General features: G+C 42.8%; 1 long non-coding RNA gene across 1 annotated transcript; it reads left to right on the top strand.

The window, feature by feature from the left end:
* The first annotated feature begins 1,329 nt into the window (after positions 1 to 1,329).
* On the top strand, positions 1,330 to 22,634 carry LOC142830204 (uncharacterized). The gene is made up of 3 exons (XR_012905243.2): positions 1,330 to 1,422; positions 2,112 to 2,271; positions 20,355 to 22,634. It is a non-coding gene; the product is annotated as an uncharacterized LOC142830204 (long non-coding RNA).
* Positions 22,635 to 23,548: the final 914 nt, after the last annotated feature.

Genomic DNA, 23,548 nt, shown 5'->3' on the forward strand with positions numbered 1-23,548 from the left:
CCACCTGGTGAGTGACTGATGCCCGCGGGCGAGGGAGAGAGCGGCCGGGGGATGGAGAACCTGGGGAAGGGGAGGGTGATCAGGTGGCTGATGGAACTGTACCCCCCTCACCTTTATATAGATAAGCTGAATAAGTTTCTTTAAAGGAAGTTTCATTTTTCCATTCATGCGTCATCAACACATTTTATTTTTGCACATTTTTCACGTTAGCTTAATGCAAATACAAGCTTTCATCTAGACCAGAAGTTCTCAAACTGTGCTCCGAGAACTCCATTCAGGGGGACTGAAGAAAGCTTATTTGGGGTTTTATTTATTTTATATCACTCTTAGCCGAAGCACTTTACAACAGTTAGCACATGGTACTAACAATATCTGAAAAGATCATTAAGTGGTTCGCCGAGACTCTCAGCAATTTTCAAGTGGTCTGTGAAAAAAAGTTAGACTACAAAACAACCAAGGTACCTCACATTATTTTCATTTACTTCTTATTACTTATAATATATGAGGAGGATGAAGAAAACAATGAAAAATGGGAGGGGCAGGAACAGTGAATGGTCTTTTTCTTGTCTGGGTTCCCAGGGAGGCCTCAGAAATGAAGCTGAGCACAGAGCCCCATTAACTGTAAATCTGCCACTGATTGTATGCTGGGAGCAACGAACACATTCAGTACCAGAGAGACCAGAACTGTGCAAATGGACTCCAGCATGCCTCTTCCCCCTCAGGCATGTGGCCTTGAGGAAAACATCAGGGAATAGGTAACCAGAGGCTCAAGACACCAGGAGCCACTGCAGGTATGTCTATTTCAGAGAGCTCTGAACATTCTGCAAACTTCCTACAGTTTTGACTAGACTTTCTCTGCCCATGTTGACAGATGCTGGAGCAGTCAACTTCTCCCTAACATTCCCTCAGTGTCACACTACACCTGTCCCTCTCCTCTTACCTCTTTCCATTTAGCTTATCCCCCCAAAATCCCTTCCATTAATATTTCCCATCACATTGTTCACTCTGCAATGAGTATGTTGTACCCTTTCCACCAGTGTCTTTCAGATCTATTTAGATCATAAGATTTTTGCAGCAGGGTCTGCCCGCTATTCACAGTTCCCTCTAAGCCACATGACCACACAGCAATTTTATGAGCCTTATTCAAAGGTTCAAAACTTCCTGGACAGGCAAGAAGCTCAGATGACCAGCAGGGAGTGGGGCATCTGTGAACAGATTCTAAATGCTGCCAGGTGCTGAACTGAAGAAAAGCAGACAAGATAAGGAGGGAATAAACAGCTGGGGGGAGAGGAGGAGTGAGTCATTAATTAATTGGCTTGTGGGAAAGTCAGAGAAGATGGGGAGTTTGGAAAGTTCCATCACCTGAGGAGAGACACAGACCAAGAGGCAGAAACACAGCAGTCCTGGGCTGGGCAGGGGGAGGTAAGTGGCTGACTGCATGGGATAGGTGGGGGAAAGGGTGCTAGCATATGTGCAGTAAGGTGGAGGCAGAGGATAGTTTGTTTGGAGGTGTGCTGACTTGCTGCAGTCTTCTCTATTAGGTTTGGTTGGAGGGGAGGAAACAGACTGCATGGGGGGGAAGGATGCGTGCTAGGAGGATATTTGCATGTTTGCATTTCAAACAAAATTACATAGGTGTTAATGGCTTAAGAAAAGAAAGAAAAAGATTCCTTTAACAGAATTTTTTTTGGAGTGTTGCAGATATCTAAAACTTGGAACTTAATTTTTTAAATCCTGTGTTACTAATAAATACATGGTAAACGACATTGCATTACAGCCAGATCTTTGCTATGTGGTAGAGTTCTGACTCTTACTGTGACGGACCCGGCAGGTCCGCACTAGCCGCGGGAGGGAGGCGCAGCCCCCCCCCCCAGGGAAGCAGCGGCCGCAGGAGGCGGCGGCACCGAACCCGATCGGCAGGGACTCAGGCGCCGGGCAGCACGGGCGAACGCGCATTGTGGGAAGCGGGGGCGGGGCCAAGCCGCAGAGCAGTGGCCAGCCAGGGCACCATGGCTCACCCAGGAGGGCGGAGTCCCGCGGGGGCTGCCAGGGAGGCACGGTCAGGAAGGCACTGGGGGGGCGGAGCTAAAGCCCCTGACGTCACTCCCCAGGGACTTCAAAAGCGGCAGCCAGATGCTTAGAGAAGGGGAAGCCCGACAGAGTCCACCCTGGCATCCAGGGGTACCCAGCCGCCGGGCCCCCGCACCAACAGGAAGGACAGCGTCGGCAGCTGGAGGGCCGTGTTGGGACAGACCCGACACCTCCAACGGGGTGAGTGACCGGGGACACGCTCGGCCGGGGGAGTGGAAGCAGCCTGGGGCGGGGCCGTTCTGGCGCCCGTAGGCAGACGAGTTTAGGGCACTGGCCCCGTCTGCCGTGGAGGACTGCCCTTAGGCACTGCACTCCACTTAGGGCCCCGGGCTGGGACCCAGAGGAGAGGGTGGGCCCGGGTCCCCCACTCCCCTTGCACCCAACCCCGAAGCAAACCCCCTCCCTGAAACCACAAAACCCACGCGTCGGGGGTACTGCAAGGCCAGAGCCATAGCCCAGCTCCGCGGACGCACGCTCGGCAAGGGCGAGACCAGGGGGCAGAGACCCCAGGGCCCGTGTTTGGGCCAGATTCTTCCCTGCCACCCAGAAAGGGGCGGGCCATAGTAGTGGGTCCGCCAAGCCCCCCTCCCCCGCCTAGGGCGGGAGGGTGATCGCACCCCGCTTGTACACCACGTACGGACCCGGATAGGGACTATTAGGACTGACTTGAGGTGGAGGGTTCGCGGAGCCCTCCCCTCCCCCCACGGCTGGGGATGGAGGGGAGCGGTGCTCGCACCCGGGACCCCGCCACACTTGCGAATCAGAAGTAATAAGTACTAGGTGTGATGCTAGTTTTGTAGGATGAAATCTTATTTGAAAGCTCTTTGAAACATGCATCTGTCTAAAAACCCTGAAGTCATGTGTTAATTTGTTCTAGGGCTTCTACTCTTCCTCAAGTGGAAGAAGGTTAATTCCCTACTTTTGTAGTTACTAAGAGTACCTCACAGCAACTCAACACAGGTGTCTTGTTTTAATATATTTTCTTCCACACAAATGGATTGCTTAAAATGTGTGTGTGCACTCATGTATATGTGTGCGTGTGGTGCACATCCATACACTACCTCAATACCGGTCTTGCATATAAGAAATTTCAACCTGCGCAAAAGAAAATTCATCCCACCCAAAGATAGAAAACATTAGAGGAAACACTGCTACTATTCTGTGTTTTTATCATGTCTACCACAATGGGATCCAGTTCTTGGTTGGGCCTTAGGCAGCAGTACAGGATGAACCTCTGTAGTCTGGCACGCACTCATCCAGCAACATCCGAGGTTCAGCATGATTTTAATTAGCCAGATGTCTACTTATGGGTGTGGACAAGTTTCCCACAGTCCCATAAAGTTTGTTTACAGCCAGGAGTCCCAGCTCTCATTTACCCCTGAATGTCTTCAGACAGCCCAACAAGCAGTGGAAGCGTTGGTAATGCTGCTAGACATTATTGACCTCCAATGCTTCAGCAAATTCTCTGGTTCAGTGCCAGTCAGGACATGAGGATACCAGACTAGAGAGGTTCAAACTGTAGAAATGTGTTGTCCAGGGCTCAGGGCTTAAAATTAAACACCCACATCTACACAGAGGAACTTTACTTAAAAAAAAAAAAGTGCCCAGCGGTGTTAAGCAACTACAATTCCCATTGGAAGATGTAGGTGCACAGCAACTTTCAAAATCAGATATTTACACAAGAATTGATCATACAGTTCTGAAAACAATGCCATCTTTTTAGGCATGTAGAATACAGAATTTTGTAACCAACTTTAGGCACTTGCGTTTGAAAGTTTAGGCCTTACTACTTCCATGCTGCTTCCATACGCAGCACAGAAAAATTAAAACAAACATAAAAATTGGCAGACTCTTTAATGATTCCACTTCCAACCTATTTATAATATTCACCACTTCCATTTGCAGTGAGACATCATATACCAGAGTGTTTTTACAGCATTTTATGGTCTCTCTTCAAATTTTCTTGCACTTCGGCTTGTATTGGATGTTTGTAAACTTACCTCATGTAGAATATACAGCTATGCATTCGCACCCTCTGCTGAAGGTTTGACAGTCTAGATCTAGAACCGTTCCTCATCTTTCACAAGTTTATTTCTAGATATTCCTGAGGCATGGTCCAGAGCAAAGCCCTGCAGATGCTCCTGCTCAGTACTCCTGACACTCTAAGCAGCCAGAAAGGCTGCCTGATGGAACACCCTGATGACTGGCTGAGGATGTCAGCAGACCAATTCTTAAGCTCAGAAGCAGCAGCTGGCTGGCTGCTGAACTCATGTGCACAAGGACACTCTCTTGCTCTGCTCCTTCATAGTTCCAGCTCAGATCTTGCCCTGCACCAAACCTTTCCCCTCTTCCCCCTGCTTATCCCAGCCTTACTCCTGGTAACTCAGTTCTGACCCTCTGCCCAGATTCCTGACTCCAGCTCTGCATTTAGATCCTTGGCTTTGACCATTTGAACTCCAACCAAGAGGTCCAACTCCCACTCTGACAACTAGGCAGGCTGACTTTGATTCAGTCTCCTAACAGGTGCAGACCAATAGGTTGCATTAGATGGAGGTGAGGGGGAACATGTGTGCAATACTAACCTTACAATTTTTGTTCTCTAAGCATCACTTTTTCTGCCAGTCTTTCAGGGTTTGTCTCCCTCATGAAGCTAGTTTATGAAGCTGTGTTTGTGGGTTGTCTTTTTTTTTTGGGGGGGGGGCGCTATTCTTTAAGTTCAATAGCTACAGTGGAACCTTCCTCAGACACATTTTCCTAACTCATACACCCTATAATTCACAGATAATAGGTTACAGGATTTACCCAAATTTCTGCCAATGGTAGGAATAAATCTAGAGTCCCGCTGTAAGCATTATATTGCATTTTTAATATTCATGTTGGTACTGCAACTAAAGAAGGTCATCACTATTTTAAGCTTTTGACAATTCAAATCTATGAAGAAGTGCATATAGTATTTTTTCATCTGATCCTCTCAAATACAGAATGAGCTAGCTCAGTCACTGCCTTTATTTATTAACTTTTCTTTGAAAATACAGTATAATACCTTTTTCAAACACATACAATCACGCTTGATGAGGTATATTACAAAAACACAATAGGCCAGATCCTCAGATAATATAAATGGAGTTCAGTAGTCTGAGGCTCTGGGAGATTTATGGCCAGTAGAGCTATGTCAAATTTATATCAGCTGATATAGCCCTTTTCCCCTTGTTTTATGTATGCATTTAATCTTCAGAGTATAAAAACATTTCTATGTACAAAAATATTTAAATATGAAGTGTCAGGATATATCAAATCCTAAAACTGTCCTTCAAAGTTCAATTTTGGTCAGAGTGAGTGCAGTCATAAGACTGTTGCCAGGCTATTAGGTTTCCTTTCCCGGAGCGGCCCTAGATGAGCTGCCAGCAACTGGCGCCCTAGGCGAAACGTGCGATCGGTGCACGATCGGCGCCCGCACCTTCAAACCCCTCAACGGCCGTTTAATTTGGCACCTTAGTTTGTACCTATGGATAGGAAGCCACTGCTTATAGCAAAAACAGGGAGGTGTGTATCCTCAGATATTTTTCTAGGTCAAAATCAACATTTAAAAAACAACAACATTGTTTTAAAACTGTCATCCAACAGTTCAAATGCTTTATGGCTGACAAGGAAAGAATGTTTGGTAAGGATCAGACATTTTGCAAATCTGTCTCCAAAAGCTTTGAATTCTGGGATATTATCAGATTGAATGATTTTTATAAAGTCAGGGTTGATTCATTTTATTATAGACACTGAAGGAAAACTTGCATATTGTCGTATTGCAGTTAAGAACCTGGATAAAATCATGACTCTTAGCAGATGGTATATTCTGGCTTGGAATGTAGAAAAAGTCATAGCAGTAAGGGCTTGATAACAGAATAAACACATTTATATGGTAGCCCCCAGTTAATAGCACTTTCTTCTGTTTCCCCATTTCATTCCTGGCAGGAAATCTGTGATCTGTAAATCCAAATAGAATACCATTTCATCATGGGGAAGAACTTGACAATGGTATAATTTTTTTCTGCAGATAAAGTTGATAGATTAGCTGTTCACTATTACAAAGATGGTTTATTCTCAACAGGTTAGCCATACATTTTGCCTTAACCTCATTCCACAGACGTATGCTACAATATATGATTGTATTTAAGATCATACTGAAGAGAGAAAATGTATAGTTAATTAAGTGTTTATGTCCAGGAATGTGCTATTTGTCTGTACGTTAAAATGCAGTTTCTGAGTCTATCATGCCTTATATACTGTAATTGCTAGTGAGACACAGTAATATATTTCTAGAGGTGCCAAAGCTCACTCCAGCACAGGGAGCAGTTTAGGGAGATGGTTCTACCTCCCTGTTTAGAAGGGTGATACCCAGCTCTATTATCAGAGAATTACCGACAGCATATCCTAAGGTAGTGTCTTCGGTGTGAAATAAACAGTTCTGGAATTTAAACTTGAAATAAAATCCTAGTGAAAACCAGTCATTTTGCAGTTTTCAACAAGTTAGAAAGTCTAAGGAAACCCAAGACTCCCTCCTGGTCCTATGGGAACTATAGATTGCTTGGTCTTCATTATGATTTTAATTGGAGTTAGTTGACTAGTTAAGAGCACAACTTTTTCACAGTGAAAATAGGACATTGTATGCTGGCAAGAAGAAACAGGATTTGGGGCCCTTAAATCATAACCAGGCAAGAGAAGCAAGCCCTTCATCCCTAAAGCTAGCTGAACTGGTTCATTTACAGTCATTGATCTAAAGTCAATCCCCCATTTAAAAAACAAAATAAAGCATGTTCAATTTTTAATTTTCTTAACTTTTCTAAATTTCCCAATTTCACTTAGGACCAAAAGCACTAAACTCTGAAGATGGTGAACATCATAGTATTTCTGGAAGAGTTGAAATGAAGCTATATTACAGATCACATGAAAGAGCAATACCCAATGAGGTTGTTGGCTCAAGCTAAGGTGGGATATGGATATCTTGAGATGAACTTCACATAAGTACCCTAACTTTGAGGCACTCATGCAAACCAAAATAGGGAGCTTTAATATTTTTGGAGAAAACTCATGATGTATGAATCTTCAAAAAGACCCATAAAATGCAAAATTTTTCAAAGATGATATTTAATATTTCAACTTGAGGAAAGCAAAATGAGAAATAAGAGCCATGACACACAAACTACTACTGGGGCTAAGAAATTATTATTTGATGACACATGGTTCTTATGGGATAAAAAACATTAAAGAACATGGATTTACTATATTTCATAAATACACATTTCATCAACTACAGGATTTTGACCTTGGTCGCTGAACTCACATTTGTCCTGAAATATGTCATGGGTAGTCTTTACTCATAAAGCTTGCATTTCATTTACAAAAGTATTGAAACTTTACATCAGAATATTTCAGGTCTCTGAAAATGAAGTGTAAAATAGAATAGGTATCATCTAAATCCAAGTTGTATCTTATGTATTAAATAAAATACATATACATTATAAATACTATTCTAAAGGTCTTAGGAATCAAATACTGTATGAAAAAAAAATATACAAAACTTTCCAGGCAGAGTTCTTGTACTGAAAGAAAACATTAATTCAGTTTTACAATGCCCCCTTAATTAAAGTTTATGATGTACTTTCGAAAACAAACAATTGCAGCAATTCATCCTCAGATCCGAAATTTCTGAATCATGTTTGCTGATATGGGTTAAATTAAACACTCATTGATTTACTCTTTCCTTTAAGAAGATTCTGAGGAACCAGTTTCCCAACAAATACATTGAGATAGGGGAAGGGGAGCGTTTTGAGGGGCAGTAAAAAAAAAAAACCCCACAACCTTTCTGGAAGGAAAAAAATTGCTCTAAAGGCCTTTAACAGAAAGATTGGGGTCACAACCTTTAATATGTAGCAGATATATCTAGGATCAATTAAGATGTTGTACAGAGTAAAAATACATGTGATCAATATTTCCAACAGATAACTTTTTATACCTATCTAACATATAACATGGCAACTATAATAAAGCTATACAATGAAGGCTAAAAGCTAACGCCCAACATAAATTTTATAATAAAAGGACCATGTGCCATACTTTATACACATTATTACTTTCTATTTTACCACAGATTGTTACTATAAATTAGTACAGCAAGAGATGAGAATCGTATTTAATCCTCCAATCATATCATCTTGAATAGGGCAATAGGATTTTTTTTCTATAGAACAAAATTCTGGAGGATGTCATTATCTGGGACACAGATCATGTGTTACATGGAGATAGTTGGCCCTTTCAGGAATGACTACTGAATATCGATTGCAAGAATTAGGGTTCTGAAGATAGTTTCTGCTTTTTAATAGGAATTACATAATGTATCACAAATAGAAGTAAAATCTACCTAGATATAGTTTGAAAATCTGTTGGGTTTTTATATTTTTATTCATTTAGATATCTTGTTTTATAAATTACTATTTCCAAAACAGACTGTATACATCTATGTGTTTACTACCAACAATTTCTTCTTTCTCTGTGATAGAAATGTAGCCATGTTAGTCTGGGGTAGTTGAAGCAAAATGCAGGACAATGTAGCACTTTAAAGACTAACAAGACTAATAAACCATCTTGTTAGTCTTTAAAGTGCTACATTGTCCTGCATTTCTTTCTCTGTAGCATTCAATGTCATCTGGTAGGACTTACGTAGACCTTGCTCATTTTAATCCTTGTCTTTAGTATGACCACTAACATGAGTAAGGTCTGTAGCTTAAGGTTCAATATTCTTGCTTATGTTAGGCTATTTAAAAGGAGGGAATGCCTAACTGCCAATTGGGAACACAAGTTCTGCTCTATTGGTATTGCTGTCTGGCTCTGATATCCAGCTTCAGTGCCATTTAAGTAAACCTGATCAGAGCAAGTCTAATTAAGGCTGTAGTGAAAGCAACTGTGAGAGCTGCCTATTCCAGAGCTACAAACGTTGCTAATGCCAGTGCCATGATTGGCAAAAGTGGAAAATTTGTTTAAAATGTCCATCTATACAAGATTTTATTCCAGATCCATTGTCCAATTCTCCCCCTTACACTATCCAAAATGCAATGAAAACCAGTGCCAAAAAGAGTCTCAATTTAGGTGCCTAAATATAAAGAACCTGATTTTCAGAGCTGCAGTTGTCTATGACCTCTGAAAGTCTGGTCACACACTTGCTTAAATGTTTTGGATCACTAAAGTTACTTAGAAAACTTGGGCCTGAAGTACACTATTAAAGTTATTTGGAAACTCAGCTGGATAATCTTTCACAATAGGATCCCATGCTGACATATAATATCTGTTGTCAGTGAGCTGGCCACCTTCAGGAGCCAGGCTCAAATGTTAGTTGTAAATAAAATGTTTTAAACTCATTTCCAAGTTTATTCCCGTGGAGAAATACTTTGTCAGTTGTGACCTTTCCTACCATTGAGACAAGCAGAATAGACACCATCTTCTTTCACCACCGTTTAAGCAATCTTTTTAGTAAGTTAAAATTCCAAAGGGAAAGGCCCCAACAAAGCTACATTTCTTTTACTTATAAGTAAAATGAGTTGATTGACTATATAATACAATGATAATCTGATTTGCATTTAATTTAAGTCTCTGTTTCAATGATCTGTTGGATCATGCGCTGAACTTTAAGCACAGTAGGAAGTCAGTCTAGACTAGTGTAATTAATATAGCTCCAAAATTCTGTGGAGCTACACAATCCATTCTGGCTGAAATATCTGACCTATTCTTGGTCTTCAATCCAGTTGACATGTTTTAACAAAAATGACAAGTCCTGTGCCTCCTTAAAGACTAACAAATTTATTTGGGCATAAGCTTTTGTGGGTTGAAACCCACTTCACCTAATGCATGAAATGAAAACTTCAATTTGTATATGTAAAAATAATCCACCACACATACAAGAAAAGATGGATGTGTTGCATAACTATGTAGAGGATCAGTGCTAATGAAGCCAAACCAATCAGCACATACTTGAGTGCTTTTGCAGAATTTGAGCCGAAAAATATTAATCTGGGCCAGACCTCAGGTAGCTTAAATTGCCATAGCTTCATTGAAATCTAAAGCTGTACTAATTTCTAGCTAGCTATACTAGTTGTGGACCTTGCCTTTAATGTAAATAGGATATTACCGTGCAGATACTGTAATAGATGAAATCATATGGTGTTGTTCAGAAGATGAACAAGGGAAGTTTAGTGATGACCTATGATTGGTTTTAGATTCAGGAGTGACAACAAAGAATCTGCAGGCGCAGCAAAGGAGAAAAAAAGATAATATAGTGGTAGTAATAAAAGAGGAAAGATGTACAGTAAAAAACGAAATAAATAGAGGTTCACCCTCCCACATACACAAGCTTTCAAGAAATGGATATCAGCAAGGGTGATTCAGTGGATGAGTTTATATGACAAGACAATAAATGAGGTAGCTATAGAACCAAGCAAAAATATATCAGGAAAAGCAGGAGACTCAATGGTTAGTGCATCATCTTTGCCCTTTCACGCCCACTGACGAATAGGGCAGTAACAATGGTTAGTGCATCTATTGTCAAAAGTGGCAAGCAAGCAGACAGTGTTTCTTTTTTCAGAGGTAAACATTACTACTGGGTGCATTGCCAAGCTAGTCAAGAGAATGGGAGCAAGTATGGTGCATATATATTTGGGCATGTTGGAACAAAGGGTACGTATACACTACAGCGCTATTTCAAATTAACTTAATTGGAAATAGTTATTTCAAATTAAGCTAATTTGAAATAACTCATCTAGATACAAAATCTAATTTGAAATAGCACTTGGCTATTTTGAAATAATGCATCCACACTGATTGGATGCTGGATCGCATTTAAGGGCAGCTGAAACGTGTTCCAGCAGGCATCAGATCAGTAGTTGCTTTGTGTGGCTGCTGTCTGAGGCGATCTGAGGCTCGTGCTTAAAGGGACCCCCCCTGGATAGCCGGTTCTCAGCTTTCCCGCTTGCTTGCAGGGCTCTTGGCTGTGGACCTACCTTCCCTGTAACCACCGCTGCTGCCGCTGGTGCTCCTCCTGGTTGCAGATGCACCTGCTGGCCTGTGTGCAGGTGGATGTTCCAGGCGGGGTGGTGCATCCTGCACTCGCAGGGGCTGCGGCTCTGGTGAAACAAGAGAAGTGGTCAGTTCTCCCTGGGGACACAGTGGGTGAAACCCAGACCCCCCCATAAGGCGAGGATGGCAGGTCTTCGCACCATCACGCCCTGCTATCCCCGGGAGTGTGAGCTGGCCCAGGACTGCATGCCAGCCCCTGTGCTGCCTATAGTGTGATGTGGAGGGGAGAGGGAAGGGATATGTGCCCTGCCTCTGTGTAGAAGGGGCGTCTGGAGGGAAGGCAGTGTGCAGTGTCTCCCCCCGGGGTCAGGAGCCTGTCATGTGCCTTCATGCCTAGATGCATGTGGGGAACAGGACAGGGCATCTGCATGGCACCCAACTGGGGCCACAAGTCCCGGCTGGCATGGCAGATGCACAGGTTGCCGCAATTCCTATGCGCACGGTCCCTGGGCTCTCCCTCCCGCTAGCCCCTCACCCCCGCCTTGCATAAGGGGACTGTGATGGCACTCACATGTGGAGGCCTTGGATGAGGCTGCTGATGGGCTCTCCGGTATGGCTTGGGTGTCCTGGGTGCAGGGCAGGCTCCTGGCTGCCATCCTCCTCCTCCTCCTCTTCCCCTGTGTCAGGGGCAGGGCCCTCTGCCCCAGGGTCAATGACAACCAGAGGGGCACGGACCGTCTGACCTCCCAGGATGCGGTCCAATGCCTCATAATGCGGGTAGGCCTCTGGATCAGTCCCTGGTTGGGAGGCCCTGGCATAGGCCTGCCACAACTCTTATTTTACTCCGCACCTGCTCCTGGCTGCGCATGTCGCCTCTGGTGGCCAGGCTGGCAGCCATACAGCTGTATATGGCTGCATTCCTGCACCTAGTGCAGAGATCGTGGGCATTGGAGGCCTCCCCCAATCCTCAATAAGGTCCACGATCTCTGCATTAGACCAGGCGGGCACCCGCCTTTTGCGGCCCCTGGGAGCCACCAGCCTGGTCCTGGGGAGCTGTGGAGGACTGGGTGGCAGCAGGTTGCTGGCTCATCCTATGCCAGGTGCACCGACTGCTGGCTGTATGCTGGCAGGCTTGCAACTGGCACAGGCACTGTGGCCAGAGTCTGCCCCTTTAAGGGCTCCGGGGCTGAGGGGGAGAAGACGAGTTTTCCTGGTTGTGCCCAGAGTGGTCACCAGGGCTCCCTGGGAAGGCCTAGAGGCTCCCTATTTCGAATTAAGTGTCTACACAGCACTTAATTCAAAATAGCTATTTCGAATTTGGCATTACTCTTCGTAGAATGAGGTTTACCAAGTTCGAAATAAGCACTCTGCTATTTTGATTTAAATTCAAAATAGCGGTTTGCATGTGTAGATGCTATTTAAGTTAATTCAAAATAACGGCTGTTATTTCGAATTAACTTTGTAGTGTAGACATACCCAAACAGCAATGGAAAATATTCAAAGATTTAGAGTTTAGGCATTTCAACTGGACAAAAAGACAGAACTTACACTATTTTCTGTTATGGTACCACTTGCTGATAAAATTGCTGACTTCAACAGCAGACTGTGTTAGGTCATTTATAACCAGCGAGAACTGGATTTTCAGACAACCAGGATTATTTTTTTGTTTTGTTTTTGTTTTGTTTTACTTTAAGGGTGCCTTCTGGTTCAAATGAGGGCTTTTTTTTGGTTGTGTATACTCGCATGTGAATTTAAGAGCCCATATTCAGAAGCTGGGAAATGGCTAAAGTAGATAAATGCTTAGAAAACAGCCCAGGATACTGGACTGTTGATTGGTAAGCATTTTTTCAACAAAAACAAGATATGAGAGTTAGTAAAAAAGCCAACTGGAAAAAGCATAGATTACAGATTTGAGAAGATGTGGCATGTTTTACTGTAATACCCTTTTCTGCCTCTGGAGCATTAAGCACAAGTCCAGGCTTTTGCAGAAGCATGGACTAAGTACCCACAATTAAGATTATTTGCAGTATAATGGGATCAATCCTATGAGGAGATAGTTTGCTGTATGGAAAAGTTATCTTCAACCTATTATGGCTGGATAGGATTGATTATCTAGTAGAAAGAGATGATCCAACAGCAGCTGTTATCCCTGGATCAGTTTCCAACTTGGAACTGTAGAAACATCAAATATGACCTGGCCATGGTTTTCTGATGAAGACATCTTAACAAGGAATTTCACATCAAAAATACTATTCAAATCAAGCCTTTCTATAACCCCCAAAAAGGAGACAAGCCAAAGACCCAAAGAAGTCAACTATAGGTTAAACTCTCTTAACTGGGATGCTCTGATCCAGCAACATCCATAGTCCAGCACGGATATTGCAGGACCAGAGAGTCCCAGTGGAGGGCCAGCAGCAGGGATCCCCATGGGGCTGGCAGAGCAGTGGGCTACCCACAGCAAGCTGAAGGCAGCGCTGCCCAGCATAGCAGGGCTGGGAGGTGTGGCAGTTTGGTGGGGCAGGGAGCCGTGGTGCATGATACACAGCTCCCCAGTAGGTCCCAGAGCCATGGCAGTGGTGGCTGCTCAGCAGGAAAGCGGGCTAGCAGGAGGTGGTGAGCCAGCCGGGGTGCCAGCGGCTGGGCAAGGGTGGGCGGTGGCAGGGGTGCAGAAATGAACTCCCCTGGTCTGGCAAAATCCCACTTCCAGGGTGCAGTGTAGTCTACTGTGCCAGCGCAGGCAGGAAGCAGGGCAGGCTCACTGGTGTGGAGCCACCAGCGAAAAGCCTGTGCTCCCAACAATCTTCTCTCCCATCCTGACCTCCTCCCCTCCAATCCAAAAACCCCTCCTGCACCCTAAACACCTCATTCTCAGTCCCATCCCATAGCCTGCACCCCCTGTAACCTACCCCCAGACTTCATGCCAGAATTCCTGCCCACATACTGAGCCCTCTGCCTCACCACCCCCGCCCCCAGCCTGGATCACAAACCCCTCAGCTCTGATCACATCCCAGAGCTCACATCCCCAGGCAAAGCCTTCACACAAACACCACCCCAACCCCTCATCTCTGCAGCCCCACCCTGGAGCCTCATCTCTGCACCCCCAACCCCACATCTCTGCAGCCCCACCCTGGAGTCAAAAGATATAATTATGCTGGATCATAGACATCTATTTTTTTCAACTGGGTCGTCAGAAAAAAGTTTGAAATCCCTGAACTTGTAAATAAAATGAGGATGGATTAATGTGATTGTAAAACAACATCTAGACTCGCATACACAAGGCAGAAAATATGCATTTACAGTGATGACCAAGGGTCAAAGCCCAAGTCAATTGGATTTGTTGGCTTCAATGCACTTTGGATCAGGCCTTAGGAGAGTAATGTAAGAGCTACATAAAAGTTATTGGGGGAAAAAAATCAGTTCAATATAGGACTGCAGTGAAGAGACAAACTGGAGAAATGATCTGAGGTAAATAGGATGAATTAAATAAGGACAAATGCAAGGTACTCCACTTAAGAGCAATGAGTTTCACACATACAAAATGCAAGGCAACTGTCTAGGAAGGAGTACTTCAGATCTCGAGGTCATAGTGGACCACTAGCTAAACATAAATCGACATTGTGACACTTTTTTTTTTTTTGGCGCAACAAAGCACTCATTCCCAGCTGCCTCCTACAGTAGTGTAGCTGGCTGGCCTCCTGCTTTATTAACAGCTGACTTTATTCATTGTGGCCACCTGGAGAGGCAAGCCAAGTATGGTGCAGGTTCACATAAGCCTTCAACCCTTTTCAAGGACCAGCTTACCAAGTGATGGATACACACAGTGGTAAAACATATTGATGGGATTCAGAGCAACAGAAAGGGGATGTACCTCTTTCATTCAACTGCCTTTTTCTAACCATTAAATGCTTATATCGTAATGCTACAAGAAGGGTCGGATACTGTCAAGGCAGTTCAGTTTAACAAGGACAAATCTAAATATATTGCAGTTTTGTTTAAGTGATGGTCCTTATAGATGTAGTTTTGGTCATTCCATGATTGTGAAGAAAAGGCACTGCAAGTTAAGAGAGTCAAGTGACCACGGGAAGAAGTGCCTGCATTGATTAGGAGCATGGTACAAGCAATCCTTTTATTCTCACAATAACCCTTATGTCTGCTGCTTATTCTGGCAAGGAAAAGAGGAAAAGATGCAACTAGAAATGCAACATACCCTAAAGCCTAGTGATTGCATATTTCATGACCAGAAAACACAATGGAGTAGATAAAGAGGGAGAGTTGTCTAACTAGATGACATAACAGGAAAAGGAAAAGATACACACTATTTGTCAGCATTTGTCATTAGCAGACTGATGACACTGTAGTAAGACTTTACATTCTACTTCTGCATTCGCAGTCTAAAAGCAAGAGGTTTACCTTTGAGTGTAACATAATGCTATCAACACTCAAACCACAGTAACTGTTGCCATTCATTTGGCTTGATTTTCAAGCACGTCTCCCAGTGTGCAATCCTTGCTGGATTTGCTCTAGTTCTGGAGCTTGTCTAAAGCAAATTCAGTGGAGTGCCATCATTAATGCTGTTTTAATGAAATATTAAATCTGCAGTGGCAGAAAGTATATGGAGTGAACCCATTTAGCTGCAACCTAAGCAAAAGCTGAGTAAACACATAAATAATTAGAACATCATTTCTCCTCTCACTTTTCCTGGGAGACAGCTGAGCTAAATCAAAGAAATATATCTGAAATGTAGACAGATTAGATTAAATGTGAAATATGTTTTCTATACAATACAGGTGAACTGCTGGTTGTTCTATTTATATTTTCATGTTTTCTGACTGCTATAGAAAATTATTTCCTCTAAAGTTGCTAGCAAGATCTGAATGTTGCTGAAAAGCATTCATTCTACTGAATGTTGCTTAAAAGCATTCATTCTACAGTTCCCATTCATATGGTCACAAACCAATAAATGTTTGAGTCACTCATTATGACAAAATTACAATGTGACAATTTCATATTGGTACACCTCAGGAAATTCATGGTCAATACCACATTTAATAGATTTCAGCTCTTTTTCTGTTCATGAGTGGCCTATGAACAGATTGCTGTTCTGAGATTTATTTGTTATTCATATTTCTGTGAATAAGTCTCAGTCTATTTAGCTCAGGAACAGTTTGTGGGAGTATTCACATTGCTAATTGTTTTGGTTTGACACATAGGTCATGTATGTGTGTCTGATTCCTGACTGAATGGGCATAACTGTTAGTAACAGGTTTCTGATCCAAATAAATTTATTATTATGAACTGAAAAATCATTTCCATTAACTATTTTCTGGCAGTATTTGCTCAGCTCTATATACAAAATACTGGCACTAAGGGAGTATAATGAAGTTAAATTGGGGTAACTTACATGACTTACAGATAGAATAAGAGGCAAAATATATGAACTGGTGGTTTGTTTTTATTTACATTTCCTACTACAGCCCTTTTGGACCACTGTGGTGAAAGTTACAACAACTTAGACTCTTGAGACCCACGTATACTTCCCTACTGATTGTTAATGGACACCATTTTATACAGTGACAAAATCTGGACCCGTAATTGATCTACCAGCTGAACCAACACTGGAAGTTGGAGTGAAGACAAGGTTGAGGGCAAAATATTCAGAAGCACTTAAGGTCCAAGCTTTTAAAGGCCTTGCAATGCCTAACTGATTTAGAAGTGATTCAGAGCATTGCAAAAATCTAAAATACCATTCACTGTCATTGGGATTTCGGTTCTATTTGGGAGTTTAGGCATTGCTCCACTCAGTATTACAGTGCCTAAATACCTTTGAAATCTGGGTCTTCGGAATCAGACTTCTAAATCACTATTTTCAAAAGTGACTTCAAGCCTAAGTCTCACCTGGGACTTGCATACACTACCCCTCGGTTGGGGCTACAGAGTTGTGAATAGCAGTGTGCTGCAATTCCCATGTGGTCACCATGGGTGTAAACCAAAAGGCTGTTATAGTACGTCTATACTTCATTAAAACACTCTTGGTTGGTCCATCAGCTGACTCAGACTCACAGGGCTAGAGGTCCTCTAAAATTGCAGTGTTGGCTTTTGAGCTCAGGCTGAAGACTGGGACCTCATAAGAGGCTCCAACCCAATCCAAGTTATCTACATAGCGCCACAGCCTAATCCAAGTCATCTGACCCAGGCCAACCACAGACATTTTATTGCTTGGCAGTGTAGACATAGCTTTAGTGTACTCCTCCTCAAACAAAATATTAAGGCAAACTAAGAACCTTTTCATTTTCACATGAAGCAGTCACACACAGGTGTTATGACACAGCATTTTGGTGAGCACTGCTATTCAGACCCCTATAGACCCAACTGCAGAGTAATGTGGACATAGCCTTAGGCTCATATGTGCCTAAATCACTTTTGAAATAGCCTCAGGGATTTTTACGTTCAGGCTAGACAATTCTAGTCTACTGCAGCATACAATAAAACCCTGAATTGAATCTATTTACTCACAGGTCATCTTTGTAACGAAAAGCACTAAATATACAAACAGGCTAATCCTGATGTAGTCATGCTAATAAAGGCAATTCAAATTCAATTCAATGACACTACTCACATGCTTAAAAGTTACGCGCTTGCTTAAATACTTTGTAGAATCAATGCCTACATAAGCTAATTAAAACCAAAGAAATAAAGATAGTGACTTTTGCAATATACAATTTGTATTTATTATGACAAATCAGTCATCTGTAGTAACCCATCATACTACATCCAATATGTTACATCCCATTCTAGTCATGTAGTACTGTACTTAATAAGCCAGGCCTAAGATCTTTTAATTCATTAAGTTCTGCTGGCTACCATACTATGCTGCTTAGTGATTTAATTATGTTACAATAAATGGTTTCAAATTAATCCTTATAAAAGGTCCTTAATAAAATAAACAGACTTTATTTTGCCCTTTTTGCTTGCTCCCAGAAACTTCCCTCAAGGCCTTCTATATTTTTCCCTTATTAAGCAGCAATCTGCAAGTCATTGAGCCTAGGAATTTTTTGCACTGTTTCTCTCTCCCCCTTTTTAAAGAGGTGTATGGAGATTATTGGACTGGTAATAAGCAAGATTCAGTAGATTTCTCTCAGGCTGAGTGACATCATCATAGGGTTTCTAGAAGTGTCATAAAAAGCCCCGCCCGGGGGTCTTTCTAGCAGATGCAATAGCTGTGCTGTAGCCTGCCATCTCACTACCTCGTCTTCTGGAGTCCTCAGTTACTGCACACTCACTTTCCAGGTAGAAATATCTTGTGCTGGATTAATTGGTTACAAAAAAGCCCACAACCATAATCCAGAATTCCACAGCACAGTCTAGAGTACACTCAATCTGTCATGTCCCAGCAGCCCAGTAACATACCAAGAATAGCTCCAGCATCTCTTGTTGCACCTCCTGTCTCCAGAGCAGTTCTGACATCTCACCACACCTAACTCCAGTCCCTCTAGTTGGGAAGCTTTTCTGCCCTGTGTCCTTCTACGATATGCTTGTAGGGCTCATCCTGCGCCTCCACTATTACCCAGCGTTCAGCTGTGTCTGGTCTTCTGGCTTCAGCTTTCCAGCTCAGAGAGATCATGGGTGTCTCCTGCTACTGCTTTCAGCTTTCAATCCTCTCCATCCATGGCTTTCTGGAGACAGGTGACATTTGTAAGTGACACCCCCACGACTGCCTTCTACTTTCACCATCCCGATTTGCTGCTACTTCTCAGTAGGGAATTCTCACTCCTCCCTCTTTGCGGGCATCCTTTCCCTGAAGCTCTCAACTCAGTGATGCTCTTCTTCAGAGCTCAGTCACTCATTCTAGGATTCTGGCCAACCCCTTATCTTTGGGCGGTTTCTTACTCATAGCCCTTAGGAGTAATCATACCCTCCTTTCTACACCATACTAATGCACATCAAAAAGACCAGAACAGGATTGCTGGGCCAGACTTCATTTCAGGAACCAGCTACCCTGCTACAACAGACAGGTTTTTTTTAATTAGTTTTACTAGGTTTCCTCATCATTCACACTTGTCAAAGTGAAGTAGCATTTGAGTTGACAGAGCTGATCTGTGTAATGATGGAACTCGCATATGGAAGGACAGACATCTGGAATCAATCACATCCGTGCTGCTTAACAACTGCATTTACATTGTAGTTTCAAGCAGCTTTCCACATACCAAGTATACTAGATTCCAGCTGAATATGCCACCATGGTCCACCATATAAGAACACAGTCACTTCATTTGGTTTGAGAATGACCAGTGTTTAAAAACCGGAGAACAAGCAAGAAAACTCACTGAGCTATATAAACGTATGAGACAATGAAATACGTTTACAAGTCTTGAGCTGAAGCTCGCCAAAGTCAATAACAAGACTCACTGATATCAAATCTGTAAGAAGGAAACTCCATTTAAAGCTTATTGCAAGGTCCCTGCTGTAAGATAGGATACTGGACTAGAAGGACCATTGGTCTGACCGAGAAGGGCCTTCCTTATATTCTTAAGAATCTAAAGATGAGTGTCTTATGTCACAATCTGGTCCAGTACCACTCCCTGAATGGACACCAGGCTGCCATGAATTTACACACACACATTTTAGTTTAATTAAGAGAGTGTTACAGATCTATGGAAATCAAACTCCTGAATGTAATCCCCCTCATTACCCCTAGAAGTTCTGAACATACGAATGGCCATACTGGGTGTTGATGGCCCAAGTGTCCCCATGGAGGTGGACAACACCTCTGTGGGGGTTTGTTCTGGCCCCACTTTAGTGCTGGCAGTGGCCTACCCTGGACAATGGGGCCTGCTGCCAGCGTCCAGGCAGGCTGCTACCTACGGGGCACTCGAGTCCTTCGGCAAGACCCCGCTCCTTTACCCGAAGCCCTCAGTCCTTAAGTTGCAGGGTGCTGGGTCCTCTACCAATAGTATCCCCGATCCAGGGCTGGCCAGGCAGCAGGTTTTAGTCCCCACGGCCCCCTCTATGACCCCCTCTATGACCCCGAGCGAGTTCCTGGGTGGCAATGGGTGGGGTAGGGGGACCCAGGCCCACTCAGTCTATAGGGTCACAGCCCAGGGCCCTCAGGGCAGCAGCTCTACTGGTCCAGCAGGAATAGTCCTGTACTGTCAATCATCCCTGAAACCTCTCATTCTCCTGCCCTGAACCACTTCTTACCCCACTAGATGCTGTACCTACTTCTCCACACCACGGCGTCACCCTCAGGTCTTACCGACACCCGGCATCTTCTCTCGTCAAGGAGCTGCAGTCCTGCTGGCATGCTGCACTCAACTTCGGGGGCTTTCAAGCTGCCATCCCAGCCCCACACGAGCGAGCCTCCTTGCTCAAGGGTGGGGATGGGCCCTGCCTGATGCTCGTCCGAGCCATCCCTCTTCAGCGTTCCGCTCCGCCGCTTTGCTCGCTCCACACCCACCAGTTCCCATGGCAGGCCATGCCCCGAATCGGGACTCCAGCCGGATCTTTCCCCACCCCTTCTCTGGGCGGCCGCTTCACCCCTGGCCCAAGCCCACTGGGTAGCCCTGGGGCTTCCCCGAGTCCCCACTGTCCTGAGGGGTATCCTCTACCGCCTTCAGCCTCTGCCAGCCGTCTGCCACTCCCAGGCTCTGCTGAATGTTAAAATGCAACATTGCATTCACAATACCAAATTGTCATATTGTCAATTAACTGAGCATTAGGGATTGAATTAACAACTGAGATCTTGAAGGTCTCTGCAAGTCTTAACTTTAACCCCATTGGAGGTAACTGCCAACATACAATTTAAGCAAATACAGGCTCAGAGCCATTGTGTTAAAGTGAATTTTAGCCTTGCTTTTATGGATTTTAATGTAGACTATTGACATTACTTGAAAAGAATTGTTTTAGCACATGTGCAAGTGTCATGAGTGATATTAAAGTTCTTCCATTATAAACCTCTAATTTGAGGTGAACATGCCTGAATACTATTCCAGACATGGTTGCACCACCTATAGTTAAGGTCACAGACTTTCCCTCCAGCCCAGGGGTAGGGGTTGCTCAAGTCCTGGTCTATTCCAGGCCATACCCTCAATGCTACCTTTTCTGCTAAGTCCCATCCCTTCCTGCCCTGAATACATTCCCCCCACCCCACCCCAAAGCCATTTCTGCTCCTTTCCCTACCTCTGGGAGCTTCCTAAACACAACAAATCAGCTGTTCTCAGTACTCCAAAAGTCCTAGGAGGGAGGAGGAGGACGAGGAGGATGACGACTTTGTCAGCTGGCATGCAAGAGGTGTAGGGGAGAAGGTTGGCACCAGTGGGTGCTCTGGTGGATTTTTCTCGGTGGATGTTCCAGTTCTGGCGCACCCACAGAATCAATGCCTATGGTTAAGGTTGCCCAATGTTTCCCATTCTAGGGCCTTATTTTCAATTGTTCAAAACTTTACCAGACAATTAGACCTGAAGTTTTCTATGCCAGGTCTCTGCCTTAAGATATTTTGAATAAGCTTCTGGAAAAATGGTTCAGTCGTTTCAAAGGATCAGATCAAAGGAAAAACACATGGTTTGCCTATGTTAAAAAAATAGGAGACTAAATAAAAAAGTAGAGCCACAATTTGCTTTTAACAATTACCCTATATTAGATAATCATTGCTTCCTTTTACAACCATTTCATCTAACAGATATAACAATGTAATAGCATAAAACATTATCCAACTCAAACCACATAATTAGTCAACATTTAAATAATTACAGGACAGAACGTTTTACTAGATACTTAAAAGTTTCACAATTATTTGACAGTATATAATTAAGTAAGTAGACTGCAATACTGTCGTGTTGTGAAAATTCATTAGAGGAGTACATGTGAAAGACTATTATATTTTATCTTTGCCAAATGTCCTCCTATTTATCTTTACAAGTATAGACTTCTTTTTAATATGGCACCTAGACAATAATTTTCTAGGAAATTATCTTGTGCCATGAGAAACTAAAACAAAGATACTGGAAATCCCAATGCATACGTTTCATATTACCTGAATAGATATATTATGAAAAACAGGAAGAAATTAAAAGTTTGGCTAGAGAAAAAAAAATCAAAATTTAAGGACCAAGACACCCAAGACAAGAAATCTGAGTCCAAAAAAACCTCTGGAACACAGCATAATATCCATTTCAAAGGATGGCTGTGATTACACAAACCATAGACTGCTCTCAGGGGAGTGTGCTGGAACACATAGGGATCTAGCCAAAGATTGCTAGAGACTAGTTCTTCAGCTTAAGTTATTCATATTCATGTGTTTAGTCCTGGAAGTCCTTGAGTCCTTGAGTTAGTCATATTCATGTGTTTAGTCCTGGAAGTCCTTGAGTCCTTGAGTTAGTCATATTCATGTGTTTAGTCCTGGAAGTCCTTGATTACCCTGGTATGAACCAAACTGGAAGCCATCATCTTGCTTTTCCGTCTTTTTGATTGACTATGTAAAAACAGATACTTGATTTAGAAGATGTCAGTAAAAGTTGGCTAGACAGTAAGCTGCTCTTTGGCAGATGTTATACTGTACCACCTAGCCAACAAATACAAGATATGTAAAAAAGCACATGCTATTAAAGTACCTGAAGTTCTAAAGTATTTTGCTTTCTGCAATAGTTTGGCATCATATTATAAATATTCAGATATTTTTATTGAAGATTAGTTTTATTCTTTTTAGTTTCAAGTTTGTTTCGCAGCACTTGTAAGAGACATTTATGGATCCGTCTGTCATTTAGAAACCATACACTCATTGATCTGGGAACTGACTACTAAATATAGCTTTGAGAGAGGAGTTTATTCTAATGAATGGATATTCTATTATATAAACATTTTCAAGCCTTGACTTGTTCTACAAACTAAGCTTTCATTATATCTAATATTAAGTTATTCCTAACTTTAGGAAATGTTCCTTCATTATAGAAGTTTTAAGATGCTGATTAGAATCTCAATGTTCTCCAACAGGAGCAGAAAGTATGTATGTATTTTAAAAAGTTAAAATTGAACTATCCAGCAGTTCACTTTCTGCAGCTGATACATAGAATGATATTTAACATGACAAAAATGGACTTTCAAGTATAAGACTTTGAAGCCACATGACTAGGGTATTTCTAAACAACGAAGAGCCTGATCCTAACAGCCTACTATTGAAAACTGTATGTTACTGTACAAGTTAGAAGCATAAGATGAACAAATTTACCAATGAATGCCAAGGACACAGACAGAGTAAGATAATAAATCCAATACCGCATAATGTGTAAATTAATAGGTAAGACATTTCCTGCCTTATCACAGAGACCTGGAATAGTTGAGGAAAACCAACATGCCATGTACAATATAGAATAGTGTTTCTCGACCTTTTTTAATAAAGCGCCCCTTT

Source organism: Pelodiscus sinensis, chromosome 7 (assembly GCF_052426305.1).
Source record: "Pelodiscus sinensis isolate ZL-2025 chromosome 7, ASM5242630v1, whole genome shotgun sequence".
NCBI classification, from domain to species: Eukaryota; Metazoa; Chordata; order Testudines; family Trionychidae; genus Pelodiscus; species Pelodiscus sinensis.